The sequence below is a fragment of the Protopterus annectens genome, chromosome 12.part0 (assembly GCF_019279795.1).
Source record: "Protopterus annectens isolate FY-2018-M chromosome 12.part0, PAN1.0, whole genome shotgun sequence".
NCBI lineage: Eukaryota > Metazoa > Chordata > Ceratodontiformes > Protopteridae > Protopterus > Protopterus annectens.
The window spans coordinates 722,458,066-722,479,825 of record NC_056746.1 but is presented as its reverse complement, the minus strand read 5'-3'; positions in this window follow the sequence as shown (position 1 = coordinate 722,479,825).

The window sequence follows — 21,760 nt, the reverse complement described above, 5'->3', positions numbered from 1 at the left end:
CTTATGTTAATTTGACCATATATCTCATTTCCTCTCTGCTTTTACTGGTTTGTGTGAGTAAGCGCAAAATTATCATTTTGTGAAATCACTCCCCTTCAACTATGTAAATTTATTGGCCATCCTACTGTATTCCATAGTACCAGAATACAAAAGTGACCACCCCCTTTCAATCTATCTTGCTGTTTTAAAAATAGTGACTCTTCACTAAAACTTAACTTTTTAGACAGGTAAAACTTAAGTTACCTGCTTTCATATCTAACTCCTCTAGTGCACACTGCAGTGTTTCGGATAAACCATTTTTTCATCTTACCTTTAAGCATCCCTGTGACTAGCACCTGCTCTAAAACTTGTTGGAAAGCACTAAGAAGCCTTAAACTGATACAAGCACTCAACTTTCCTTGTTAATAAGGAGAAATGAATTATAGGCAATAAATAGCCTAGAATTGCAAATTACCTTGCTAAGGTAAGGGAAAACAGCTTTTGTACTTTACAAAAAAAGCACCAAACCAGGCATGTCCATGAGTCAGCTTCCAGTGATTTCTCCTGTCCACATGGTGAATCTGAACATACTGGGGCAATGCAGCAATTGCCTCATGTACACAGACAGTCCTCTCCTCCTACCACCCAACACTACAACCTGCAAGAGATGCACTTACATCGCCAAACTGGAAGCAAAGCACTCTCCACCCATGATTGTGCTAGACAGTCAAGAGGAGAAGGTTAACACCCACACTACACCTCAAGCAACACATAGCCCTTCTAAACCCACACCACTAACACCCTCACATAGCAACACTAAACCCTTATATGCGGAGGCCCTTAACAGTAACCTGCCCAAGCAACAAGGACCTCTGAAGCTGAAATGCAAACAACCGCCAATCACAACCAAAGTGTCACATGCCTCACAACACCAGTGTGCCACCCAACAACAGCCCCTAAGGCAAGACAATGTTTGTTTGTGTCTTTCGGCTTTTCCCTGTTAGGGGTCGCCACAGCAGAACTCCGGTCTGCTAGTGATTGGCAGTTGATTTTTACGTACCGGCTTGCCAGGCCTGACGCACAACCTTCAACAAAGGTACACCCATTCATGCATGTCTCCACGCAGAAGACGCTCTAGCTGAGAATCAAACCGGACAGAGTCTTACTGTGAGGCGACAACACTACCACAGCACCACCACAGTGGGTCACTAAGGCAAGACAATGTACCCAACACTTTAGTCATAAGTGACTCTATAGTCAGGCACACTGATGTCCTACTCACCAGGCTGAACAAGGAGAAAATTACAGTCAGCTGCCTGTCGGGTACCAGGATCTGCCACATAATGCATGCACTCAAGTCACTCCACAACAAGTACAAATATGACTCTGTCATTGTCCATGTTGGAGTGAATGACTTGAGATGTACCTCCCTGGACTACATGAAAAGAGACATGGAATAGCTCTCGGATCATGTGGCCCAGGCAGGTATGACCCTAGCACTGAGTAGCATCCTGTCTTCGCCCAGAATGATACCGCAGTATAAGGACAAAATGATTTACTTCAATAATTGGCTAAGCTTCTGGTGTCATACAAAGGAGATCCAGTATCTGTCTTCCTGGGATGACATGATCTACAGACCACAATGCTTTGCCAGAGATGGTCTGCACCTGTCACCCCTGGGACTCAGGTTACTGGCTAAGGCTCTTGCCACCCCTATAGTGTCTTTTTAGGCAAAGTTCAAAGGACAAAACCAGCACCGTAACAGGTACAGGCTTGCAAAATCTGAAGGTAATGCTACCCAATGTTAGAAGTCTAAACCTCAAACTGCACTCTCTCGAGGCACTCCTAAAAAGGGAGAACATCGATATCTGTGCAGTAACTGAGACCTGGTTCAAGGCTGCAGAGAGCACCCCTGCAATATCAGACTACAACTCTTACCACACTTTTTGGCCACCAAACCAGAACCAAAACACTAAAGATGGAGGAGTGTCCATATTCATCAAGGATATTCACACCACCAGGCGAGTTGCCCAACACAATGCATCTGAAATTCTCCAGGTGCAACTAACACTAGGTAAGACTGCAATCCAAATTGTAGCTTGCTACAGATCCCCCATCATGCACTAAGATTCTCACTGCACCTTTCTAAGCATACTGGAAAAATATTAAGATACAAACAAACACCCTAATACTGGGTGATTTCAACTATCCTGCCATTAACTGGGAAAACTCTTCATGTACCAACACCTTTGCCCAACGGTTCTTGGAATTCATAAATTCCAGCGCCCTGGATCAACAAATCCATTGTCCTACTAGGGGCTCCAATATCCTACACCTGGTCATTACCAACATGGGAAATCGATGCGCCACACCAATGGTCACCCCCTCATTGGTCAGGTCTGACCATAAGCTAATCACCCTTGACATCCACATCCCTCCCCCACCCCCAGTAAGGAAACCTCTGTAAAAAACCTTGTCCAAAGCCAACGTCATGCTACTCAAGTCAGAAGTGACAAGCCTCATGACACCCATGCAGACGGGAACTGAAAGTTCAATTGCTGAATCCTACACTGAGGCACTGTATGAGCACATCCACTCATGCATGAATTGTGCCATCCCAAATAGAATCAATATACTCTCCTCCAAAAAAATGAAGCCAATCTGGTGGTCCCCTGCCATAAACAAATGTTACAGCAGAAGGAAGAAACTGTTGCAGAAAAGAGGAAAATCCCAGGATGCAAAAAACTCCCTTACCAGCCTCAGTAAGAAGCCAAGATCCCTCATAAATTCCTCCAAAGCTAGTTATGAAAACAAAATTGCCAAAGATTCCAAAGACAACCACGAGACATTCTATAGCTATGTCAAGAATCTAAATGGCAATGCTCAGATCTGCTCTGAGCTACAACAGAATGGCATTAAATATACTGATCCCAAGGATATTGCCAATATCCTGGCAGAACGATTCAGTGCCAACTTCACGCCCCTCTCACCCCCTAAAGGGCTCATCTCGATACCGAAAGATTGTCAAATTATGGTAATAATGGCCACACAGGTAAAAAATGCACTCTCCAAAACTAAGAATACAGCATCCATGGGACCAGACAGCATCCTGGGCTGTGTACTACATGAATTATAAAATGAATTGGCACCTCACCTAAGTGTCATGTTTAATCATAGCCTCACCTCAGGCTTTGTGCCCACTGAGTGGTGCACAGCTACAGTTATCCCACTCCACAAGGGGGTTTCCAACTTGGATCCTGGGAACTACTGCCCCATCAGTCTGACGAGCCTGATCTGCAAGGCCATGGAACGTATTATCATGGAACTTATAAACAAAGACATTGGCAACCATCAAACACTGGACCCCCACCCAGTTTGGGTTTGTGAAGGGCCGATCCTGTCTGCTGAACCTGATAGACTTCTTCAAATTAGTCTCCAGAGCTGTGGACGAGGGTAAGGCGGTCCACACAGCCTATCTGGACCTTGCCAAGGCCATTGACACCATCCCCCATTCTGGAATCATAGATAAACTTACTAAGCTGGGCATTAATCCCTACGTCACTCGATGGGTTGCCAACTGGCTTACTGACAGAACCCACACTGTAAAATTAGCTGACTCCAAATCCAGCTCCAGACAAGTGACAAGTGGAGTACTTCAGGGTTCAGTCCTGGGACCACTCTTGTTTGGCATCTACTTCTCTGAAATACAGGCCAACACTAAGGGACTCTGGCTAACAAAGTTCGCAGATGACTGCAAACTGGGAGCCATTATTGAATCTGCAAATGATGTGGATATTCTACAAAAGGGCCTAACAGAAACAGATGCTTGATGCCAGAACCATGGGCTCAAGCTCAATGCCAAGAAATGTATAGTTATCCCCTTTGGGAAAAAAACATGTACCCATGAATTACCACATAGGTAGCAGTACACTAAACACAGAAAGTGTGATAAGAGACTTAGGGACACAGGTGGACAGTGGTCTCACCTTCGATAACCACATCACCACAACAGTCAGGAAAGCCTTCTATGTGGCATACCTCATCACTAAGGGCTTTTCATCCAGAAAAAAGGAGGTCATTGTCCCACTGTACTCATCCCTCATTAGACCCATTATAGAATACAACACCCCATTTGGTATGTGCCTCTCAAGACATCTGCAACAACTGGGAAGGCCACAGAAATACCTCACTAAATGAATCACAGGCCTAAAGCAGATGCCCTATGCTGACTGTCTAAAAAAACTCCAGTTATACTCTGTTGCATATTGTCTACTCAGAGGCGATCTCTGCTTAACATACAAGGCCATGTCAAACCCAGAGCTGTTGGACATGCTACACTTAAAGAAATCCCAATCCCTCAGAGCCACACGCTCCAGGGATCTAAACCTTGTCATCACAATGAACACAGCATACTGGATTGATAGGTTCCTGACCCAGAGACTCCACAGACTCTGGAATAGACTGCCCATACATGTCAAGCAGAGCGCCTCTTTGGCCCACTTCAAAAGGAACCTTGAGGATTGGATGGGAGATAGGAAGTTCACCCCGGGATCACGTCAGTTGCCCTGCTAGACATGAGTCCAGGGAAGTAAATATTGTGGGATGAAATAGCCAGGGAATTGTTATGGCTAGGCTTGTATAGGCCCTAGGGCTGATAGCCTAGTACCAGCCTATGAACCTATGTGTGTTGCTTACAGATTTATTGCAATATGTGATCTCAAAATCAGTTATGAGTATTGTTTTCAGCAATGCATCTCTCTTAACTCTCTTTTCAATTTGTATTATGTTCATTCTTCTCTTATATGTGCTATACTCTCAGACATACAATATATAGGTCAATTATTTTGTATCATTGTCCTTTAAATGTATGATAAAATGACATACACTAAAAACAGTCTTCAGCAAAGGTAGAAGAGTTTGGCTATTAGTGAACAAAAAAGAGAAATGTGTGCTGTCTACTTCCATTTCAAAGCTTGCTGAAGTTACTTTTACACTTAGTAAGTGCATCCTAGCTGACACACCCAATGCAGGTAAGGTAGTCTGAATTGCTGCTGTCTCTTCCTTCTCCCTCACACTAATCATTATTCACAGATGCAATCCATTAGCAACTAACACTGAGGTAGTACCTACACTATCCTGGGGATTTAATAATATCTGTGTAGGAATAGTGTAAGTCCGACACAGAAGGTATCATGGCCATGTTTGTGGATCCCTCTACACAGTGCTCCTTGCATATCAATGAAGGTACGCTACTGAGGGAGAGCTGTGTAATACAGTTACAAAATCAGTGTAGGGGGTGTTTTACAGTGTCCAAAGATGTGTAACACACCCCCTGCACTGTCAAAGTGCCATATATTCATTGTATAACACTGAAAATAAAATGTAAATATTTTATTTTTTTGTGTGTGTGTTTGTACAGTGCAGCATGGCTCTCAGCAATGGACATGTGCTAGACATCTAAAAATAGAAAGCAAATGGATTCAATTATGAATGAAAAGGTAAAGTTTAAGCATAGCTGAATGGGTTTGCATGGTTCGCCATGTTGCTCAGTGGTGCTTAAATGTAGGGGAGAGATATATATAAAAATACCACATCCGTTTACATGGCTACATAGCTGAATTGTTAGCATGACAGCCGTAGGTGCAGGGTTCAATTACACAGACTGGATATTTTGTAAATACACATTCTGAGTTATTTGAAATCCTGATGAAGTAATTGTGTGATCACACAGGCAGGTTATTAATATTATTGTGCAAATACATATTTTTGACATGTACTAGTAAGCCATGGTGGAATTTTGTACGAATACACAGACAAATTATTAAGTATGTATATTGTAAATACATGTAAGATATGTATTTTACACTCCTGATGGAATATTGTATGTATGCAGAGACATTTTTGAAAACATTTATTTTGCAATTACACAATTATGAAATGTATAATGAAATCTTGCAGTGCTGCACCCAGATATGCTATGTTAAACATAGCTAAGCCTAGCCAAGCACTGCTTAAACAAGAAATGTTTTAGCAGTACTTAGCCAGTTTGCACATTGCTAAGTGGCGCAAAGCACTGGTAAGCACTCTCTGAGCAGTACTTACCCCAGCTAAGCTGATTTGTGCACTGCTAAGCATTACTAAGCATTCCCTGTTTAAGCACTGCTGAGCTGAGCTGAGCTCAGCAGGTTTGTGCAGTGCTAAGTGAAGTGCCACATTTTTAAAAATGGCTCAGTGGTGGCAAAGAGTGGGAAAACAGCCTTATTTAAGTGTAACAGGTGGGAATACAGCCAGAATATGTTGGAGTTTGATATTGGCAGAGACAATGGCATGAGTTGGAGAGGGTGTGCACTTCTGGGTGCAGCAGTGGGGCATTCTGGAGTCCAGGGTCATGGTTGGACTACTTGTAAAAGACCAAGACATCTGGCTGCTGCAGGGCCAGTACCAGGGGTCAGAATACAAATCAGAGGCCTGGGATGGCTGGCACATGACCTCACCATTTCAACTGGTATCCCCTGCACAAGTGAGCAGGTGCATTACCATTTTGAAGCATAGGAAGGGGAATCTCTTGGCCATTTGGATCCAAGATGCACGGGATGACAATGCTCCACAAGTTTGTAAGTTTTGTTAGCATTGTTTTACCAATAACTAATCTGCATGTGTAATAGACAGGTATGCATAATGGTGTGTTTCTCTACCCACAGCTGCAGAGGAGAGAGCTCACAACCTGCAGTCCCATGGTGGGTGGCTGGCCAGGTTGTGCTGAGAGTGTGGTGAGTACAGATGTATCTTGCAATCTATAGTCATATAAACAAGAAAGAGTACAGTAATAACTGCCAGTATGTTTTGAGTGTACTGCAATAAATGTGGTCATAGACCTGGACTGATATAGCTGAGTAATGCCAGGTAAAGTTCAATACAGTTGAAAACATGATACCTGATAATGTTAAGGAAAAAGAGTTTCCACTGTATTAATAATGTTAAGGAAATAAAAGTTTCTACTGCATTACTAATGGTAAGGAAATAAAGTTCAACTACATGAATAATGTTAAGGAAATAAAGTTTCTACTGCATTAATTGTGGAATTACATCTGTATTGCAACATCTGCATATTATAGGAAGTGTTCATCAATAAAGACTGTTACATGTATACTAATCACTGCATGATGTCACCCCTAATAAAGCTGTGTTGTGCAATATGTGTGTATTTTGGGTTGTTGGTCATGAAATTGAGTAGTACAACTGCCATGAAGTAAAAACAGGAATAATACCATGAACTGACTGAAGGTTAGCTAATAAAGAACTGTTTTGCTAAACTGTAGATGTGGAGCTGTACTGCACTAAGATCTAAACCTAAAATAGGAACTGCCAAGGTATATAGTGTGTATCTCAGGATTGTTTTGTGTTAACCACTGCATTTCAGCTATATTCATTCCTGATCTTAGTTACTCTGTTGCAGGCGAGTATGAAACTGTAATAGCTATAGACAGCAAATATACCATTTGCAACTGTATATGGGTCAGGTAGCTAACCCAGCACTCTGATATGTCTGTACACATCACACATAGTTTCACCCACTAGGGTTTAATTGTCTACACCTGCATTCCATGTATTAATGCACACTTCACCTACTATCTCTGTCATGCATGAAACTCATGCATGTGTGTTCAATTGTCACTGCAATCTTGTATAACACTCTACCTCTATTACCAGGTTACAGTTTGTTACCAGGTGAGCTCCAGGCACATATCACTCAATAAGTATTCAGCAGTGGCTCAGTAGATCAGCTTGATAAACACTAGGGATGATGTACATTTTTCACACGCAGACTGTGGTTCGAATCCTGGGAAAAGTACTACTAAATATTTACAAAAAAGTTATATATTGTTAACAGATGTTCTCCCCACAAGAACTGCAGGTAAATAAATGGCTGTAGCAGTTGTTTGGATGGGTTACTAATCTGTGTGTCCAGATGTACCACAGTATTAACAGCATTGCTCAACAAGGTGATAAGACGTCAGTATATAAAAAGTCAAAAACTACAGTACTAATACGGGTTAATAAAATTAATAAAACTGTGTTTCATCTTGATATGGCTGTATGCCTGAAGTGTCTATGAATGCCTGCTGATAGTTTAGCCCCATGCCTGCCAAGGATGGCTTGATAAGCGTAACATCTCTGTACTGTGCAGATCAAGTCTCTCAAGTGCCACGCTGTCATGGACTGTGATCACTGTTACCAAATCCCTTGGACACAGATTTAACACACACTTGATTTATGTCAATAGCACAGTCACACTACATCAGTCCACAGTACACATTGGTATTCATAAATGTTCCCCTGACATGTTATATTCTCTTGTAGTTGTGTACCTGTAGATGTTACCGCTTGGCCCATACTGTCCCATGTGGATAGCTTGAGAGGTGTGTAGGTGTTACAGAAGCTATAGGGCACTTTTATATATAAATTAAGGGCAGACCTGTAGAGTGTATCAGAGTACTGTTCAAACAATATAGCCTACACTGGTAGCAATGGAATGCCCCCCCTTATCTGCATCATCATTTATTATTGTTATACATCATGTATGGCTTACTTTTAACATATGTTCTCAAACCTTATGTTGGGGACCTTGTGTTTTATTATCGTTATATATTACAATGGTTGCATACCACCATACCTTGTTGAATTACCTATGTTGTTGGCCTTTTGACATAACTGTTACCGGCATGCTGTTACAATACTGACTGTTAGACCACTTATTGTTGTCTTCCATGTGCTTTGCAATGTTATGTTACTGGGTTAACTGGAACAACCTGGCTTGCTGTTATAGCTAACATTTAAATGTTCTGTTCATTACTAACATATACACTTTGAGAAAACCTCCACACCATAGCTCGACTGGGTAGGCCAGTTCCTACAGATCCACCTACCCTACCTAAACTGGTCGCAGCACCACCTCCCAGCACATCTGGGACCCAACATGGAGCAGTCCCTTCTGTCAGTCCTGCACCACCTATGCATGGAAACACCTCAAGGGAAGGGGCCCATCCCCACTGGAAGCGGGCATGGAAAGGGAGTAGTCACCCAGTGACAGCTACCAGGGATGGTGCGCAAGATAGTACACCATGGATTTGATGATTGCTTGCACCGGACTGAGGGTAGACTGGCCAGCCAGGAGGGGCAGGCTGGCCACGGTGCCCAGCCCCCATCACAGCCACCTTTGGGGCAGTAAAGGAGCAGTGGTGACTGCCAGTGGTTGGGTAGCTCAGTCCCACTGCTGCTGTCTGGCTGCACATGGCTCCCCGATCTGTCCCACAAAAAAAAAAAAAAAATCACCACGCATAGCTCTCCATTTCACCCCCATGTACACTGCCGACAATCACGCTGTACAAGAAGTGGAGAACTATTGTCTTTTCCTACACCCATACTGCACATACCTAACTGCCTTTCGCATTGTCTTTCCCCTGCTTGCCCCATTTCACCACTTTCCTGTCGCCCCTTTTTTCTTTTCTTTTTTTGGAAATAGCATGGGTTTAAGCTCAGTGGACTGGGTATGCAAACCCAAGCAAACCTGCTTAAAACTGCTTTACTCACCTTCTGTCTTTCTGACATTGTTATGCACATCAGCAAAATGATAACCCTGCCAAATCTCAAACCCAAGGCTCTGACAACTACAGCATAGTGCATTAGCCCACTAGGCCGCTCAGCTCTGAAGAAGAGCAGCTGTTTTCATAAACATATCCTGAGTATCAGTGATGCACATCAGCAAGAATTTCACCCCTGACAACTCTCAAACCCATTACCTTGTCAACTACAGCATAGTATATCAGCCCACTAGGTCACTTAGCTTTGAGAACTGGTAGGTGTTTCCATACACATATCCTGAGTATCAGTGATGCACATCAGCAAAAAATTCACCCCTGCCAAGTTTCAAACCCAAGACCGTGTCAACTATTGCATTGTGTATTAACCCAGTAGGCCACTCAGCTCTGAAATATAATAAGTTTTTTCATAAACATATCCTGAGTACCAGTGACACTGCTTGTACATATAATGGGAAAAATGGCAGCGTACTTGGGACTGTGATGCAGACACCAAACCAGTACACAGCCAAATAAATGTTGATGGATGGATGTGAGGCCTAGGATATCAGGTAGAGCTGACAACTGCACAGACTGTTGCAGAATGGCCATAGTTGTGCCACTTACTTTTTGGCATGGTTGTCACAAAACCTATTATGTGTGCTGAAGTACTGGCAAGTCAATACAGATTGAGATTAGAAAATCATGACAGACAATTCAGTGTCACATGTCATACCCATCCAAACACACATGTTCATGCCAATCCTGTGTAATAGACTGCATGCATGCACACATGTCTTGCAAATACATATGCTACAGTATTGACTTGGTAGCTCAATCTGTTACATTCCCGGCATGCTTTACATTTTGCCACCCACAGTCCTGGCTCCCATTTCAGTCTGTAGTATGTCAAGTACATGCTTGTCAATACAACAAATAACTAACTGAGCTGTGCAATTTTAAACAGAACCACTTTCTGCTACTGCAGTCACTGCCACCCATATTAGCACATCAAAGGCCTGTAGATTGGGACACACTCAACAAATATATATATATAGGCATCCTAAATGTTGCCTACCACTCTCTGAATGGCACTATTACATGACATGTGTACCTGAGGCACATGCCTCACCTGGACTGTTATTGGTACCCTCACCCTGGCTATGCTGTGACAACAGAGCTGATACTGCTCCCTCACTGACATATACAGCTTGCTGTCCCCAGTGTGTTCACAATCCCCAGTATGACTCCTGGGCAGAATGCAGCAGCTGCAGCCTGCAACATATGCAGCAGTATGTTCAGCTGCCTGCTACAGACCTACCATACCTCCAAAGCACCTAGAACAGACAATCCACACAACACCCATAAATCAAGGGGCAGCGTGGGGGAATGGTCAAGTGACAGTGACATGTGTCAGTCTTCCACTACAAACATACACAGCTGATAGACCAGCTGCTACTGCAACAGCATGCATATTCTGATGCAAATAACGTATGACACTCAGATCTGTCTGTTCCTTTACTGACCTCAACCCACATTGTTAAACAGTAAACCATCACATAATCAGAAAGTCTATTCACAATGGCCAAACATAGCATGCCAAACTGTGGACATATCACATAAATCCGGACAGTGGACATTATTTTTACCTATCCTCTGTGATGCTGTGGTTCCCACTCCTCGATAATGTACATCTTACAGGCCAGAAAAAGGGCCAAGGCCTACATGAAGGACTTAAATATAGCACTGTGGTGCCATGCCATTGACTAATGAAAATGCAACCCAGCTCTTCTGGATGCAATTAGCAAGTGTGAGCCACAGACTGGAGCACAGGCAATCACCTGTTCATGGGCATTACCTACAAAAGTCAAGCTGCTGCCTATGGTAAACGTTCTTTACAAAGACAAGACTGCAAGAACATAAGCATTATACTACAGGATTTCTGCAAATAGAGTAGAACACCACTATACCAGGTATGTAATAGAAATCCCCATGTAATGGGATACAGGTGGGAGGATGCAGCTAAGGGAAATAGGGATTACAGTAGTAGGTCTGTAGTACATATCTTGGAATGACATGTTGCTGTTAGTCAGCTGTCCAGGACCTACAGGCTTCCCTTTTGCCTCTGTCTGCTGTGACATAGATCACAGCTCTGGCCCTCTGAGTCCTTCCAACAATGGTCGGCTCATGTACGAATGCTACTGGATTGTGTTTTAGACAATAGTGACAGTAAGTACTGATGGATACAGCTGGCATATCACATGATGTACTGTCAGTCAGCTCCTCTCAGTCTGTGAATGTCACACAGGCATACTTCAAACATTGTCCTGGTGTCCCTGACTGTTTCTAATGTACTCTGGCTAGGTCACTGTGTACTTCACACCCATATTTCATCACTTGAGAGCTATGCTTAACATACCTGTTGACCCCCTACAGCAGGACAGCAGCTTATAGCCAGTAGTAGTGGGGGGATACAGGCCCAGCCTCAGTGATAGAGTGTACATATTGAGCATACAACATAAGGGAATGAATACAGTACCAGATATTTTACATTTGTTGACTGGGATAGTCAGACTGAGCTGAGTAGCCCTTTTTCAGTGGAGGCTCAGGGAGAAAAGCTCCACAAACGTTACAGAAAAGGCTATGCATAAGTAATTAACAGAGTGAGTCAAAGAAAAAAAAGTACAATAGAAGCATAAAGAAGTATATTAAGTAAGCTATATAACAATATATATATATATATATATATATATATATATATATATATATATATATATATATATATACAATTTTTTATCAATCTAGAAGGTAAATAGGAAAAATGGTAACATTTGCTGTTGTTATACATCAAGTTTGAGGGGTAGAGAGATGGGAGATGTGACTTATGAATAGTAGTGTGAGGTGGCTGCAATTCATGGTAAAGACACTGGGGATCATAGAGGCAAGGAAGGCTAGAAAGAAGTAAAGGTGGAGAGAGGAAGATGTTAGTAAAGCAAAATGGAGGACAGGTAAGGCAGGATAGTAGGGAAAATTAAGAGGGGTGAGTACAGTGGCAGGACCAGTTGCTTTTTAGCTATTCCTTGGTGGCATCTTTAAAATGTTTAAGTTGATTGAGGGACCTAATTTCAAAAGGCGGTTTGTTGCAAGAAATGGTAGGATGGTAGCTATAGAGGTTACATCCTAGTTTGGTCCTGGGTTTATAGATCTGTAGAAGGTCTTGATCTGAGCTGTGTAGAGATCTAGTTGGGGAATAATGAGAGATAAGAGGAACTAAGCTGGGGCTGTAGGAAGGTTGATATAGAATTTAATGAATAATTTGGAGCTGCAAGAGGAGGAACTGGTGGGGTAGTTCAAGCCAGTTTAAGTGTTTTAGTGAGAGACAGTGATGAGATTTGTATGTCTGATGTGCTGTGAATCTGACTAATTTGTTGTAGGTTAATTCAAGTTTGGTAAGGAAAGAGGAGTTGAGATTTGTAAGGATTTGAGAGGTATACAGAATACTAGAGAGGAGATAAGCATGAGAGAAGATTACTTTTGCTTTGTTAGTGAGAAACTTTTTATTTCTATATAGGATGCTCAGTTTTAGATGAGTCTTTTGGATACAGTTATTAATGTGTAAGTTGAATTTAAGTTGATCTTCTATGATTTCTCCTAAGAGTTTTGTGTTGGATTTAACTTTGATAGGCGTATTGGTGAGAGACAATATTGAGAAGGTAGGTTTAAGGTGGTTAAGATTTTTAGGTAAGAAGAGTAAGAGTTTTTTTGGGGGGGGGTTCAGAATATGCAGGTTATTAGTGAGACAGGTTTCAACTTAGTTAAGAGATGTCTGAGTGGTAGAGATGAGTTCAGCAAAGGTGATAACTGTAGAGTCATCTGCATATTGTACCAGGGATGACTGGGGGGTGATGTATAGAGTAAATTAGTGAAGATATTGAAAAGTAATGGGTCAAGAACAGGGCCTTGGGGAACACCCATTTTTAGTGGGAGAGAAGGGGAGAGAGCAGAAAGCTATCTCACTGATTGCATTCAATCTGTGAGATGGCTAGAAAACAAGGCAAGAGTAGAAGTGGAGAAGTTAAGGTTAGTCAATTTAGTCAAAAGAATGAGTGAGACACAGTGTCAAAGGCTTTTGAAAGGTCTAAGAAAAGGCAAGAGATGAGTTTATTATCTCTGGCCAGAGAAATAATATTAAGGAAGGATATGCGGCCAGTAGTAGTACTATGGACTGAAAGCCATGTTGTGTGAGTGTGAGCAGGTTTTTCTGTAGTAGATATTGTATGACTTGCTTATGTATGCATTTTTCCAATACTACAGAGCATGGGGATAGGATTGCAATGGGCCTAAAGTTAGAGATTTCTGTTGAGTTACCTCCTTTATGTATAGGTAGGGTGTAGAATTGTTTTGAGATAAAGGGGACCTTTGATTCAGATAGAGAGATTTATCAAGATAGATACTGGGAGAGCCAGTGAGTCAGCAGCTAACTGAAGGAAATAAGAAGGAATATTGTCAGCTTATGTGGAGCAGAGTTTTAGTTTGGAGAGTAAAGATTTAACGTAGCTAGTAGGAACAAATCTGAGAGAAAAAGTAGCAGAGGAGTTTGGAATAGGAGAGGGTTCAGAGGAAAAAAAGTAGCAGAGGAGTTTGGAATAGGAGAGGGTTCAGAGGAATTAGTAGTCAAGTTGTTTTTATAGTTTGTTATGCTAGCAGAAGAGGGATCAGAGGTGATCATTTTAGATATGGATTCAATGAAGTAGGTGTTAAAGATAGTAGCAGTTTCTTCTGGTTTCTTGTTAGGACAGGGATCGGGGGAAGAAGGGTTCCCAGGATGCAATATTTGGTTTATAGAGTTCCAGAATTTTTGGGGGTGAGATCTTTGAGATGAGGGGGGTTAAAGTAAAATTCCCTGTTATCTTTAAATAATATATTTTTTTGTCAGATTTCTGAGTCCTTTATACTTTTGTAGATCAATAGGGTGTTGAGTTTTAACCCATGTTTTCCACATCCTGTCTCTCAATTTCATTAGGTTGTGAGTAGCATTAGTTAGCCATGGGGACATGTTTGATTTAATATGAATTGTGCAGAGAGGTGCAAGACTGTTGAGAATATTAAGAAAGTTTGAGTTGAAGAAGTGGACTGCTTTATCAAGAGGGAGTTGGTTTAGATTAGCCCAGCTAATACTAAATAGGTCTTTAAATGTTTCTGAGCAGAAGTTAGCTAGTTTGCAGCAGGTTATATATATATGTGTGGTCTGGTGAAGTGACTTGTAAATCTAGGGACTTTTACTGGGGTGTGGTCACTTAGGGAGTGGGGTAATGTTTCAGGGTTATGATATTTCCAGGGATCAGAAACTAGTATCCGGTCTAGATGAACTAGGATTACATGAATTAATGGTATGGGTTGGCTGAGAGATGAGTTGAGTAAACCCGTGAAAGTTTCATTTGGGATATGTTGTGAGAGATATGAGAGAATATTTTCCAGTACAGGAATGTTGTCCCCTGGAGGAATGTAAGTGGCAGCTACAGTGATTGTAGTGTAATTATTAAGTTTAAAATCATCTCTCAGAATTTCAGCTGGAGGAAAGTGTGGGATGGGTTTCTTAGCACATGTTAGAGAGAGTTGGTTGGAGTACACTATAGCAACTCCACCCCCTTTTTTCTTTTGGCAATCTAGGTGAAGGATATTATAATCAGGAGGGAGTATTTGTGTATCAGGGTTTCAAGGTTTCAGACAGGTTTCTGTTAGGATGATTTTATCAGGAGTATGGTAAGCAATCCAGGTATGGAATTCACTTGCTTTGTTAAGTATGCTTCTAGTACTCATTGAGTAGAGTAAGATATGTTTTTTGAGATGAGTAGGGTATACTACTTTAGGAATGATAATATTATTGATAGGAGAGTGAGAGGTGGCACCTGGAATTGGATGAATATCACCTGCTAGGAGTAGTGCTTGTGGCAGGAAGAAAAGGTTGTGTTTGTATGGGGAATAATAAAGGTATTTAGCTTTACCTTTGCTATAGCTAGTATGAGAATGGGGGGTTTTGATTTTAGGTAACAGGGTATGCAAAGGAAGGATAAATGAGCAGATAAAAAAAACTGCAGTATAATAGAGAAGTCATTTGTCTGGGTATTTGTGGGCCTTTGTTTACTGGAGCTAAGTGGCAGTTGTAAGAGGTAAGATTTAAGATGAGAAGTAAGAGAGGCAGGAAGAGAATAGTACAGATTGAGAGGGTCATGTTCATATGCAAAGTATACTTATTAAGCATAGGAGTAGTTAGAAATAGAGTAATAAGGAATCTATTAATCCAGAGCTGTAAGAGTGAGAGGAGATTGGAAGCAGTCACCAGCAGGAGGAGTAGGAGTAGATGGGATGTATTACATGGCTGAGAGAGTGTAATATCTTAAGTGTTTGGTGGAGGGGATGGGCTTGGGCTTTTTCCAGCAGGCAGGAAGGGATGGGTCTGGAGGGGTGGTAGTTCCTGAGGTGTTAGATATAAAGGAAATAATAATGGGGTGGGTGGGAATTGGAGTGGGTAAAGGAACGGAGTGAGCCTGAGTGTAGAGAGGGCAAATGGAGTGGGCAGGCCCAGGAAGATGGAGTCAGGCACAATAAACATTCAGTGAGTATGGTAAGTTTGCTGAAAGGAACTGCAAACTGAGACTGTCAGGAAGAGTGGTGTGTGTGTTTGTATGGGAAAAGAGTAAAGAAGCAGGAAAGTGTGGAAGAGTGGACACAGAATTCAGTTATTTAAGAGGTGTGAGAGAGTTTAAGATCCTACAGGTCAGGGAGGGTATTATACTTAGGAGAAAAAGTAGTGAAAGTCTTAGGACTGAGTAACCAAGAGAGGGGAGCTCTCAACTAGTACAGCAAGTTAGTAGAGAAAGCAGGTTGGCTCCTGTAAGTAAAAAGACAAAAATGGCTGAAAGTAAGATGGACTAGAGGTGGGCAATGGTGATGTATGATAGACCATCAGGCTACAAACACAAGTGTAGGTACTTTAGTATTGTTACATAGATGAAAAACTTAACAATATAATACCATGCATACATACACTGAGTTTAAATAAAATTGCAGGTATTAGGTTGGAGTGTCTGGCAGGAGGCAGAGGTGTTTCCTTTCTGCAGGGTGAAGTCTAAGGTATGGGAGTTGCTTTATTTCCAGAAAGTTTCAGGCTGGTTAGCAATGAGGGAGGAAGGTCTAGTTTGAGTGTGCCACCTGGAGAGCAATGTTTTCGATCACATCAACAGAAAAACAGAAAACAGTGTTTGTACTTCACCAGGGCAGGTACCTGTGTAGTCCATATCAGGAACAGGATGGAGCCATAACTGTTTTCAGAGGGGTCTGGCGTGTGACAGCCAGATTCCTCAAAGTCTGGAAACAACCATTATGTATTTTCTAACTGTTTGCCAGACGGCCACATTTGTCTGGCAGAGGGTTCATATATAGCAGCCACATGTACATATTCTGCAAACATCTGTGTACTGCGGATGTCAGACACTTACAGGGAGGATACCCTACAGCACATTTGCAGTGCTGTCTGGCATCGGGTCACACACATGTTGTGGGATTGTCCCCAAACACTTGTATCCCTCACCTATTTGTCAGATGGTGGCTGTATGACATGGTGCTGGAATGTCACCCATAGGGGACACACCACAGTAGATGGCAGTGATGGGTGTAGAAACTTAACAACACAGTCCATCACAGCACACAGGGACATAACTGGTATACCTATGATCATAGGAGCTTACTAGGCTATTGGCCCTGAGGCCATCATAAGCCTAGCCCAGAGTATAGTCCATGTTTATGCAAGTCAGCACCCGATACCCCAGTCCAGCGGGGATACAGGTTGTATCCCACGGGTGTATGTCTTTTTTACCATCCAGTTATCCAAGTTTCACTTTAAAAGGGGTAAAGAGATACTATGTCTGATGTGGACAGGATGTCCATTCCACAGGTGGGTGAGAGTGTGGGACACACATCCGACACGCCAAGTCATGTTGATGTCATAGACCAGGTTGGGGGTGCATGTGTGGGCTACTTGAGTGAAGCTTGACTTGTAAATGTGCAGCAGTCCCATCAAAGTGAAGTCCATGATTACCTTGTATGCCAGACAGAGATCTCCTCTGAGGAGTCTATATGAAACTGGGAAAAGGGAAAGGCTTTTAGCGTATCTGTGTATGGTAGATGTTTGAGGCCCTGGTATTCCCTGGTGAGGAACCTTTGTGGTCTTCCCAGCTGCTGCATGTGCTTTTCGAGGTACATAATGAAAGGGGCATTATACTCAATAATGGGCCTCATTAGGGAGGAATACAGGGATGTTATGACCCCCCCCATGTCCCTGGATGAGTTACACTTATGTATGAGGTGGGGCATGTAGAAGGCTTTCCTTACAAAGGAAGCAACAGGGTGGTCAAATGTCATGATGACATCAACCTGTATGCCCACATCTCTCACAACTGATTGCGTGCTTAGGACAATGTTACTAATGTAATAATTTGTGGAAATGTCACTTTCCCCAAAGGAGATGACACAGCATTTTGTGGTATGCAGCCTTAGGCCATGTGTCTGGCACCACTCATGTGTCTGCGTGAGACCATTTTGGTAGATGTCCACATCATTAGAGGATTTGTTGACAGAACTCAGTATCCAGTCTTCTGCAAACATGGTCGGCCATAGCCCACTGGTTGTGCCCTCTGCCTTAGAAGAGTAAATCACACAAAACAGAGGCCCCAAGACAACACTGGATTATGCCACTAGTTACGGGTCTACTGCATGAGGTGGCTTCCCCTATATTGCATAGGTAGGTGCTGTCAGTGTGCCATTGTGCTATCAATCTGGTAACATATGGATTGATGCCTAGTTGAGAACTTATATCTATTATGGCCAAGTGGGGAATACTGTGAACGTTTTTGGCCAGATCAAGGTAGGCAGTGTGCACTGTCTCCCCCTTATCCATAGCTTTGGTGACTGTGTCAAAGAAGTTAACCAAATGTAATAGACATGATCCCTCTTGACAAAGCCAAACAGTGTGTGATCGAGTGTATGGACGTCACCAATGTTCTTGTTAATGAGGGTCATAATCTGTTCTATGGCCTTGCAGATGAGGCTAGTTAGGCTGATGATCTATAATGTGCTGGATTGGTGGACGCTCCACCTAAGTGTAAAGCGATGATAGTGGGTGTCCTTCCTTGGCTGGGACAAAGGTGGTATTCAGACTTTGGTTGAGTGCAGTGCCTAATAGTGCTGGATGTTCATGCTTGAGGTGATGTACGATGCATACTGCAATGTGATCGGGTCCCATGGAGGCAGTATTTTATGACTTTGCGATGGCAGTGATGACCTGTTACCTAGATATAAGGGGAAGGGGCAGGTACTGGGGATGTCCTGATGTGCTGATGGGGGGACAGGGGGTGAAGCTTTCATTGACTCTGTCAGGCAGCAAGTTTGGTATATCTACAGCACTTGTATATCTAGTGTCCTTGACCACCAATTCTGAGCAGATCTGGGTACTTTTTTGAGGTTGCAAACATATGTGAAGAAGGAGATATGACTGTCTGTAGTGGATGTTGCCAATATGGCTCGGAGTTTGCTTTGCAGGATTTCAGAAGTGCTCTTCTTTGCTTGTTTAGGCTAAGGAGACATTGCTTCAAATTGGACTCATGCTCCTTCTTCATCTTGGACAGCAATATTTCACTCCTGTTATAGAGTCTATTTATTGCAGATGTCCACCACACAGGTTTACTTATCCTTGCAGAGATGACATAGTCCTGTGGGATATACCTGACTCCATGCATCTATATAAATGCACATATAGTGCATTGGTGTATTTTTGGATATTGGTGCCAGTTACTACAGAGGGGGAGGGGGCTGTGAAGCTGTTTTTACCATCCATCAGGAGGCTGTAATCAACTTTGGAGATGTTTGTATGTCTGACCCTAGCTAATGGGAGATGGGGACTGCAAACATGACCACTTTATGGTTGGTTTTACCACGGGGATGATACTGTAGGGATGCTGCAGTGGTTAACCATGTTATTTAATATCAACTCCAAGAAATCTTCACCTCATGTGCAGGAAACAACTAGCATTTCCAAGGTGTTTGCATTGCCAAATGCCATGCACTTTTGAGAATTTGTGTACTGGCATAAGTAGTTCTTCCAGTCTATGTTTGGGTAGTTAAAGTCATCCAGGATCAGAGTATAGAGTTGAATCCTAAAAAGGTGAACAGGTCCATATAGGCAGAATGGGCTTCCTAGTCAGATGCTGGGCTGGTAGATAGCTATGATTTGAATAGGGGTCTTGGCAATGGTTAACTGCACCTGGAGTGTCTCCTGTGTGTTTTACTGTTTGACCAGCCTAGAGGTGTGTATGTCTTTCCTATATAGTAAAACCCCACGGCCCTTGGCTTTACTGCCCACACTTTGGGGTCTGACTGTACGATAGGATGGGTGACCATGTAAGGCTGGGGTGCTCCCTGCAGCTTTGTGTTTGTGACTGCACAGATTTCAGCATTTTCCAGGGTTACGACTGCTTGCAATGCATGTAGATTCATATTTAGACTCCTAGTGTTTAGCAGCATGGCCTTCAATTTGTGATTTGCTGACAGTTTCTTGTTGGTAGTGTTAACATCACCACTTTTCCTAACAAAATCACTATGGGGGTGTCAAGTACCATTGCCAGCAACCTGATGGCCAGGTGAGATGGAGGCCATCTCTAGCAAAGCATTGTGGTCTGTTGATCATATCATACCAGGCTGTCAGGTACTAGATCGCCCTGTAATGGTACCAGAAACCAAGCCAATTTTTAAGGTCAATCATTTCCTGATTGTACTGCAGCATCATTCCGGGTGATGGCAGAATGCTGCTTAAGGCTAGGGATATACCTGCCTGAGACACAATCAGCGGGCTCAATCATGTCTCATGTCATATAGTCTAGGGAGGTACGTCTCAGGTCAGGCATGCCAATATGGACTATGACAGACTCATAACAGTATCTGTTTTTGAGAGACAGCAGTGCATATGTGATATGGCAGTTTCTGGCACCTGACAGACAGGTAGCCGTGACCTTTTCCATATACAGCCAAGTGAGAGGCACATCTGTGTGTCTCACAATGGAGTCTCCTATGACTAATATGTTTAATTTATGGTGACACCTTAGTGGCTGTGGGACACAGGTGAGTGGCTATGCATAGTATGTGGTATGGAGGGCTGTGGATTTCACGTGTTTTTGTCTCAGAGGTCTTCTTTGTTCGGGGATGTTTATGTTGAGGACCTCCACATATGTGGGTGTGTGTTCTGTAGGTGTGGGTGGTGGGTGAGGTGTACTGATTATGTTGACAACCATTTCAGTGCCAGATATGTGGGCCAGAAAGGGAGAGAGCATGGACAGTAGGTTCCTAAGTTCATTGCATCTCTCACAAATTATGTTCCTTGGTGGTGCTTTTAGATGGTTGGCCATGTACATGAGGCAGTTGCTACACTATGTCAGGATGTCCATATCAACCAGACTGGCAGGGGACATTGTCCAGCAATATTTATCAGAATCTGAGGGAGAAAGGCCAGGGAGACAGAAGGGGTGGGCCTACAGCCTATGTGCTTAAGACAAACGTAGGAGACTTACACTACCACATACAATGTAGATAGGCTATAAACAAGCAGTAATAGGTGTAACAGAAAAGATGCAGTTGAACACCTTAGTGAGAATGCAGCAAGTAGCAGGAAACAGCAGGATGAGGAAGGAAATGCATAATGTATTGTCACTATGCTGGTGATAGCCACATACATACGGTGGTGAGGGATGGCAGCGTATGATGTGGGAGTTAGAGGAGGATAGTGCTGGCAAATGTGGATGTGCAGGATGTGTACATAATGGAGAACAATGTATGTGGTCCTGTGACATGTTCCCCTCTTTTTGTCTTTCAGGAGTGATGTACAGATGGAGGAACCCACCTTTTTCTGCAGCCCAGAATGAAGTTATAGTTGATAGCCTCAAACTGCATCATGACATCTTGCTGTCGAGGAGTCACCATAATCAGGAATAATGTGCTGCACTGCAGGCAGACCTTGTTACATCAGTAAATCACGATGGGCTACATGAAAGAAACTATGAGCAGGTCTGACACCAGGACACCGACATGATAAATGCTGGATGACAAAGGGCCACAGCTGTGTCCAGGGACTGTGCTGGCACCAGTGGAGGGCCTGC